At 36.9% G+C, this 9,718-nt stretch overlaps 1 non-coding gene across 1 annotated transcript; it reads left to right on the top strand.

Annotated features, from left to right (window-relative positions):
- Nucleotides 1-8,800: 8,800 nt before the first annotated feature.
- On the top strand, nucleotides 8,801-8,935 carry LOC111764540 (small nucleolar RNA SNORA70). The gene has a single exon (XR_002797129.1). It is a non-coding gene; the product is annotated as a small nucleolar RNA SNORA70 (small nucleolar RNA).
- The last annotated feature ends 783 nt before the right edge of the window (nucleotides 8,936-9,718 follow it).

Genomic DNA, 9,718 nt, shown 5'->3' with positions numbered 1-9,718 from the left:
TATTGATAATCTGTTTCCTTATTCAATTAAGTAGATAGTCTGCCTGTTGATATGAGTGGTGTCTTTAAATCTCTAATTATTATTATTTCTCCTTTCAATGTTTGCCTCATTTGTTTTGAGAGATTGTGGTTAGGTACATAAATATCTATGATCATTATTTCTTCTTTATTGATAATTTCTTCATTATTAATAAAAGGATTGACACTTTTATTAATATATAATGTCCCTCTTAGCATTTCCTTACAGATTTTGACTTAAAGACTATTATGTCTGATGTTAATATAGGTACCCCAGTTCATTTTTGTTACTATTTGCATGGAATATCTTTCACTTTCAATTTCAACCTGCTGTGTATTTTGATATAAGGTAAATATCTTAAAAAGAATGTATAATTTGATCATACTTTCTTATCCATTCTGCCAGTCTAAATCTTTGGATTGGAGAGTCTAATCCACTAATAATCAGTGTTACTGTACTGTTGAACTCACTACAGTAATTTTTTTCATTTTGTTTATATATGTCATTTTTTTCTTTCTTTTCCTTTATTCGAACCTCCTTTGCTGTATAGCTTATCTTTTCTGATGTATCTGACTTACCCCTTCCTCATTTCTGTTTCTGTATATATTTTTTAATAATTTCTTTATGGTTATCCTGTGGTTTGCATTAAACGTACCTCTATAAAACCTTCATTTACCATCTATATATTGTTTTGTTTGGTTTGGTTTTTTAATTTATTTTTTCTCTCTTTAATTTGTTTTTAAATGTTACATTAAAAAATATAAAAGGTCCTCATATACTCCCCACCCCCCTCACCCCACTCCTCCTACATCAACAACCTCTTCCATCATCATGGGACATTCATTGCATTTGGTGAATATATATGGGAGCACTGCTGCACCACATGGATAATGGCTTACATTGTAGTTTACACTCTTCCCCAGTCCACCCAGGGAGCCATGGCAGGACATACAATGTCCAGCAACTGTCCCTGCAGTACCACCCAGACAACTCCAAGTACTGAAAATGCCCCCACATCATATCTCTTCTTCCCTCTCCCTATCCTCAGCAGCTACCATGGCCACTTTCTCCACATCAATTCCTGCCTGTATTTCTGCCATAATACATATTTTTTCCACCTGGGGGCTCTTTGTATGGAGCACAGCTCAGTGGCTTTTGATCCATCTTGTGTCTCTATGTATTTTGTTCCTTGTGACTGAATATGCATTGGGTTCCAAATCAATGCCATGAGTGGCTCTATAGTCTTTAGCAGGAGTGACATGGACTGTGTTCCCTCTGTGTGACCCCTAAGCTGCATGGACTGAGTGAGGGTGAGGTATCTGGACTGGTGGCTCTGAGAAAAAAAAAATCTTCTATCTGATCTTGGAGATTATTATTTCTTTGATTTAGAATTTATAGAATCCTTCTCCATACTTCGTTATCCTTTGGTGTTCTAAGCATATGAAATTTGCCCTTTTATTAGTTGAATTTGAGGGAAGACTCTTCCAGTGGATGTCTTAGGTTGTCATGTTGATGATATCACTATGCAATATTTCTAAATTTAAAAATACCTCAAGCCCTCAAGCTGAAAGGTACCTCATAAATAGGTAGGAGAGACAAAAAGAATCCATTCACACTAATTAGGAGCAAAGGAAAGAGATGATAAGGAATGAAGGAAGGAAGGAAGGAGGGAGGGAGGGAGGGAAGGAAGGAAGGAAGGAAGGAAGGAAGGAAGGAAGGAAGGAAGGAAGGAAGGAATTAAGGCTATGTCTTCCAAAAAAGATATGGCACTGACAGTTCAATTTCTCTCTTTCACATCAAGCTTTTTTTCTGTCTTAATCACCAATATTATAAATATAAATCAGTTAAGATATACTGATAAACAATACCAACATATTAAAATAGCACAATATTTTTAAAATTAATGTTTGTTTACTAACACACTTAATCCCATCAAGCAAAAACTCTCCTTTCCACCCTCCTTCCACCTCTACTCTACTTTCAGTCTCTGCACATTTGCTTTTTTTAGATATGGCATGTAAGTTACAGCAAACAATTTTTGTCCTTATGTACCATTGCTTATTTCACTTAGCATAAGGTTTTAAGGGTTCATTCATGTTGCAGTATGTCTCAAAACTTCATTCCTTCTATAGCAGAATGACAATCCATTGCAAACAATAATGTAAAAATTCTCTCTCTCTCTCTTTTAACCCAGTGTAGAAAATATTAAAGATTCTCTTGGGAAAAGAAAATATATCCACAGATAATCATTAACTTCCATGCATGCCTGGATTAATTTAACTTTGATAAGCTGGGGATATTAGTTTACAATTAATATTACCCATTGAAGTTTTTAATAAAACTGAATGCCTCCAACTAGAGACTTTGTTAAGAGCTTAGATATTAGAGATTGGAAATATGGTAAATTTCATAACTTCAAATACGTTTCTTTACATTTGAAGACAATGTAAAATATACATTTTGAGGAAACAGGAATTTCTAGTAAAGGTGTGTTGGTGTCACAGAATGAAAGGAGCATTTGTATTGAGGCAATTCTTTGGTATAGTCGTAAGAAGGATCATACTTCCATTAAAATGAAACAAAGAGTCTTAGATAATCTGTGCAGTAGGTTGATTACCTACTGTCTTTATTAAAGCAAAGGAAACCACAATGATCCAAAATCAGGGAAATCACACTAATGCTCTGTCCCCTGATATGGTCTATATTAAAGGATTAAGTCATAAAGGATCTCTCCAGCACTAAAATGCATTGCTCTTCTAGTGAAGGAATTTGATGTACCATTGGCTTGAATTCTTAAACTTCAAATATTTAACCAATGAATATTTTAGCCCTCCTAACCTTGCCTCTTGCAAAATGTTGTAAGGGCTTTCAACTACAAAAGTGTTGAGCAATTATAGTAATGGCAGTTTTTATCAAGAACTTAAGCCTCTTAAAAGTAGTAATTAATAAAAATGACAAAGCAAAACAAAACTGAAAGACCTCCAGAAGATAATATTCGATTTAAGTAAGATTTGTACAAGAAAAGATAAGAAAAAATCTAGTGAATATGTCGTAATGTCCCATCTGAAATGAAATTGTGGGATAGGACTTGGGTAGTTTACATTGGTTTTGACCCCAAGAAGTATTATAAGAGATGTAAGACTGAGACAGGAAGAAGGAAAGCCCTTAAAGTTTGTATTAATGAGTAGGCTACCAGTGTGGGCAAGCCAGGAAAGACTGCATGAAACGTGACTCAAAATTGTCCCACCAAGGGAAGGGAAGTCCCAACCTTGATCACTCATTGTATCACTCCAAGAATGTTAAATTTTCAGTAATATCAGCCTTGTCTTTGCCAAAGCCAAACACAGTTAAGTGGCCAGAGAACACCATGATCAAGAGAAACAGAAAAGCCTGCGTCAGCTTGTACAGGAACAATCAGCATGTGTCCTACAGGTGGGCCAAAGGGTGATGTATGAAGCAAGGACATCTGCCACAGGCTTAACAACTAATACAAAATTCTTATTTGGATAACTGATGAAAGAAACTAAAGATCCAATAGATTCCAGGCTAATTCTTGAAGGGAAAGGTTAGGGGGCAGTGTTGGAAGTAGAAAAAGCCAAGAAAACAATACAGGAATGTCTGTAGGTAGCAGGTCTGAAGGCCTACTCAGGTAGCACAGAAGTTTGGCTGTTGCAGAAGGCTCCTGTACAGATGGGGCCATATAAGCAATGTCTGCAGTAGGTTAAAATGTATAAAATATTCAGAACTATGAGGGGTGAAGGTAACTGTGTTGAACTGGAAATTTCATATTCTTCTAAAAGTTATTAAGGTTCAATTTTCTTTTAAGGCAATATTCTGACCAAAAAAAAATTAAAAATGCATGTCAGATTATCAGTTTGAGACTCTCAGGTAACATGGGCAGATAGAACTAATAAGGGAATCTATAGACTGTGGCAGGCCTTGAAGATTATGGTAAAGAATTCTGACTTTATCCTGCAAACAATAAAAATTACCTCTTCCATGAGATATGGGACAAACATAAGCAAAATGACTGATATAGGTAAAGTAAGGAGCTATAGTAATAGTCAAGAAGTGAGGCAATAAAACAATGATTCTCAGATATTTTTGTTTTTTAGAGTATACATTTAAATGTTACATAGTTTAACAACACACTCTAAAATGAGAAAATACTCAAAAGACACAAGAGCAGAGCATTAAAGGAACAATGATTAGAACACAATTCCACTACAGTAGAATCATGTCACATAATGTTTATAATAGTATACATTGTTAATTAAATCTTTTCTTCATTTTCCTTCATACAATGTTATTTTAAAAGAACTGTTCACTGATCTAATCAAGCTCTTTTACATATTCTAGAGGCAAAATTTCAACGTTTTTTCTTTGTTGCCAGCTCAGTAAATGGACATTTCTGATCTCCCGTTTGCTGAAATTCATATGTTGCTTTAAACTGTCACGTGACCAACACTATTAACATTTCATCTTACAAGTAGAACTATTTCAGTATGTATGATCTTTCATTAAAGAAATAATAATAAATTTTAAATATTTATCAAAATGCAGAAAAATAATTTCCTCAAAATTGATCTTATTCATCAAAATTTTGTGACCCCTTTGTACACGTTCCAAACCATTATTTTAGATTTATATTATTTATTCCTTAGTCAAAGTAGTAGAAGTTACTCTCATAAAGAAGTTGTAGGGTAATAAAACATGGTTGTTGATGGCAAGTTAATGACAAATTGGATATGGGGATTAAGGATAATGGTAGTGTCATAGATGACACTAAAGGACTAGCCTGGTGATGTTGAATCCCTCCCCATCACTCTATGGATAGACTTGGGAATCTTGACTCTGTATTAAATGTTTAGGGATAGCCATTCTACCCTCATTTTCGACTACTATCACTTAATTTGCAGTGCTTTTGTCATACTGACCTTTCAGTTCCCTGAACTTATTTCTCTATTATGCACTGCTTAGTATTCCAATATATTTCTTATTTTCTCTGACATAGGAAGTCTTTTTACTAGTTCTGGGCTTAATTGTAGGATATTTTTACTTGATTGCCCTGTTGAGGATATAGCTATAATCTTGTGGATAAGTTTGGAAATTTTCCTGAGAGATTGGGCATTTCTCTTGTAAATAACTTTGTTCACGAAGAGATAAGCACTCAAATAAGGAACTAGGAATGGCTCTCTTGCCTGCTGTCTTTCTCTCACTCTTGGGCATGACCTCCAGGGGATGAGCCATGCCTGAGCTTCCAAATTACTGGGAAAATGTACAAGAGAGCATCTGCCTCTCAGAGGTAGATTTGGGGATAGTCCATAGGCCTTGTTGAGAACCATAAACACAAAAGGAGCAATTTACTCATATAAACCAGATTATCAAAAGAAGTCGTATACCATTTCAAAACTCTAATCTGCCATAATGCTTTCTTGGTTATATAATAGTTTGGAGATGTAAGTATCCCCAGAAAAACATGTTGTAAACTTAGTCCATTGTGCATGTTAACTCACTGAAAATAGGACCATTTGCTGATGTTACTTCATTTAAAGTGTAGCCTGCCTTAGTTAGGATGTATATTTATCCTATTCCAAAATCCTTTATCAGAAAAATGAAATCGAGAAAGACAGAAGGAAAGATAAGGACAGCATGGCCAGTGGACAAGCATTAGAACAGAAGGGGAGACCAGGAAACACTGTCATGTGCACTGCCCTGTGATAAATTAAAGACAAGTTTGAATAGAAACCAGTTGCAGAATGCCACAGTATTCAAGGAGAAAGCTTTGCCTTGATGATGCTTTGATTTCGACTTGCTTTAGGCTAAAAACCATAAACTGAGAGCAGATGTGGCTCAAGCAAATAAGCACCTGCTTCCCACATGGGAGCTAACAGGTTCATTTCCCAGTGCTTCCAAAAATAATAATAAAAATTTGAAAACTTAAAAAAGAAAAAATGTAGCTCAGGTGAGCCAATGTGGTTCGGTGGTTGAGAGTCAGCTTCCCATGTTGGAGGTCCCAGGATTAATCCCTGGTTCCAGGAAACTGAAAAACAAAACAAAAACAAACAAACCCCAGAAAAGCAAAATGTAACCAGAGAAGCTTGGTTGTCAGTGTGGGCCCTGAGGGGAGGGGGAAAAAGAAATAGAATAGATGGAAGCAGGGTAACTTGGGGGCAATGGAAGTGTTCCACAAGATTGTGCAATGATGGATATAGGACATGTTAAATTTCACCAAAAAGAATAAAAGTCTATAGGCTAAAATGTAAACTATAACGTAAACCATAATGTAACTAAAATTTAGAAAATTATAGGGTTTAAAATACAAACCATAATGTAAACCAAACTGGAACCATGTTTGGTAGCTATGTTTCAATATCTATATATCAGCTACAACAAATATAACATGAACATGTAAAAAGATCATTGCTGGGGAAGGAGGAAAAGGGTTTGGTGTTGGATATACGGAAGACCTCTACATTGTATATGTGACTTTACAGTGACAGAAAACTTTTTGAAGATAAAATTAAAAATTAAGAAAAAAGGATCTAGACACTGAGGACGGAATGGAAGAAATTGCCACACAGAGCAACACCTATTGCAATGATGAAAGGAAAAATGTCAAAAAGAAAGTTTTATGATATTTTTCAGTTTTTAATACTCCAATTTATTTTTTACTTTATTTTAGTTTTTCTAAATTAGTATGTATTCTAGTTCTAATCTTTAAGCCTATCATTACTATTTCATTTACTTATTAATTGAATTTGGCAATATATTAGGCTTGATTTTTGAAGAAGTTTTGGATTACAGAGGGGTTCAAATATGGCAGGGGGAAGAACACTGGTGTGGGGTGTTATTGATGGGGAACACATGTTGGGAGGGAGTTCTCCAAGGCATGTATATAGGGTATAAAAATATTCAGATATTCATAGGGTATTTTCATAAAAGTTACAGTTACAAACAACAACTGAGGGAGTGCTGAGTTCCTAGCCAGGGGAGCTCTGTCAAATTCCCCAATGGAACAGCAACAATCACTGAATGCCAAGGGCAAAGACCAGTGAAGAAGGATGGCCCAATGAGTAGCCCTTGATATTGATGACTATGTTTATGACTCGGTGTGCCTGAAATGTCATTAGACCTAGAGATGCAGTGCACCTAAGAGTTACCTCCTGAAAGTTTCCATGTTGCTCAAATGTGTCCACAGTCTAAGCCAAACTCAGCATGTAGATACATTGCTTTTTCCCCAGAGTGGGACATGACTAGGAGACACACAGATTCTACAGTCATGGCAGGTGGCTATGGAGTTAAGTGCCTTGTCAGTGGGACCTACTTTGGAATTTGCGTTCCTGAGTGTGATGGAGTTGGACTCAGATGTGACCTTTCTACACATGTGTCTTCCGTCACTTTTACTGAACCAGTGGTTGATGCTTGGGTTGGTGTATACTCAAGAGACTTGAATCTCTGGATTGACTGTGTGCCAGCAGGGCTCTGAGGCTCAGCAGAGTTGCAACTCCTATTCTCTGATTTATTGGACTTACCCAGGTCAGCTAACAGGGAGGTGAAGATGATCAACCATCACACCAGGGAACCGAGAGTGCCTACAACTACAAGCAGGAGAATCACATCCATCAACCATATGGGATCTCGATATAGAGGTGGAGTGGACATCACCATCCCAGGGTTCACAGAATGGAGGAATACAATATGGATTAGAGTGGACTTACTAGTATTCTTCTGTGGAACTATTGTGACTAGTAATGGAAGAAATTATAGCATTGATGTGGAGAAAGTGGACATGGTAGTTGCTGAGGGCAGGGAGAGAGAAGAAGATATGTGATATGGGGGCATTTTCAGGACTTGGAGTTGTTCTAAATGATATTGCAGGGACCGATGCCGGACATTATATATCATGCCATAACCCACTAAATGCACTGGGGCAGAGTGTAAACTATTATCCATGCAGTGCAGCAGTGCTCCGAAATGTATTCACCAAATGCAATGAATGTGCCACAATGATGAAAGAGGTTGTTAATGTGGGAGGAGTGGAGTGGGGTGGGTGTGGGTATATGGGAGTCTCATAATTTTTAATGTAACATTTTTTGATCTATGTATCTTTAAACATACATAATTTAAAAAATTTTTTAAAAAGCAAAGCAAACTGTAAGCTAATAAATTCCCATTGTTGTAACTCAACAAATTTCACAAATTTCATGATATTTGATTTGTGTAGTCTAGGAAATTAAAATAAAATTAATGCATCGAAGTTAATGTGTTAATCCTGATAAAATATTATAATTTAAATATAATTTACTTTTTAAAAATAGTATGGGTTCAAGACTATTTCAATAATAACTTCCTTGGTTTTTTGCAATATAATATGCTTTCATTTTTTGGGAGGAAATGAAGAGGAATCATGGGAGAGCAATGTCTTCTGTGTTCATTATTGTTTGGGAAGCAGTGATGACTCTTTCCCCAAAAGGAATTCCGTATCTCTGAAAAGGTTTGGGGCTGAAAACTGCACCACTACTCTCCCATGGAAGTTTATTCTCCACAGCCAGATGAGTGTGGTATCTTTTATAGGAAAGACAGCTTTTTTACTGTAATCTTTTTAACATACCTGGACAAATTAAGTCATCACCCATCTTTGTACCTATAGTTCTTTTGGTATGATTATATTATAGATTTTATGACATTGCAATGTAATTATTTTGTTACATGACTGCCTCCCCTATACTTCGAAAAGTTTCAGGAAAGTAGATTGTACTTTAAAATGCTATGAATTGTTTTGCAGCCAATTATACTAACTGTCCCCTTCTCCCTCTGGGAGCCTGGTGTCCAAGGCTTTGAACAGCAGCCTCCTTGGTAAGTGTACACAGCCTGTTGCTTGCACAGGTTGCCCTAAGGGACCTTGGAGACAGCATTTACCTGTTGATGGTCCTGTCTGTGACCTTGTACCATCCCCAACCTAGGCTCCAAATGGTATGTGAGGTGCTTTTAGAAAGCCTCAGGGAATGGAGGCCTGGGTCCACATCGGCCAAGCCATCATGGCCAATAGCACACAGGTTCAAAAGAAGGAGCATGTGACTGATGTGCTGCACAGTGCCAAGTTCAATTTTCCTGGCAACCAGAAAATTCACAGCTTTAAGAAGTGGAGCTTCACCAAATTCAATGCTGAAGAATTCAAAGACATGGTGGCCAAGAAGCCCCTCATCCAGGATGTCTGTGGGGTGAAATACATCCTCAATCATGGCCTCTTGGACAGGTGGTAGGCCCTCCACTCCTGAGGACTTTGCCAGCACATCCCTCATCAGCCTGTGCCTTCCAATAAATAATTTCCTGGCTGTCTTTTAAAAAAATGCTATGATTTGAGAGTGGATGTGGCTCAAGAAGTTGAGTGCCTGCTTCCCACATGGGAGGTACCAGATTTCTGTGTCTCCTAAAATCAAAAACACACAGCATGCAAGCACATGAACAAACCAACTCAGGGGGGCTGATATGGCTCAGTGGTTGAGCCCTGACTTTCCAATAAGAGGTCCCAAGTTCAATCCCCAGCCCTAGTGCCTCAAAAGAAAGAAAAAAAAAAACTATGAATTATTAATGCTTATTAGTATTATGCTTGACATTGCAATATGCACTATCAACTCTTGATCAGTGAGTCTAACATGATAAGGAAAGAAAACCACATTCATCATATTCACTTCGA

This window comes from Dasypus novemcinctus, chromosome 4, assembly GCF_030445035.2.
Source record: "Dasypus novemcinctus isolate mDasNov1 chromosome 4, mDasNov1.1.hap2, whole genome shotgun sequence".
Taxonomy (NCBI): Eukaryota; Metazoa; Chordata; class Mammalia; order Cingulata; family Dasypodidae; genus Dasypus; species Dasypus novemcinctus.
The sequence above is the reverse complement of the archived record's forward strand: the minus strand, read 5'-3'. Positions and strand labels throughout refer to the sequence as shown.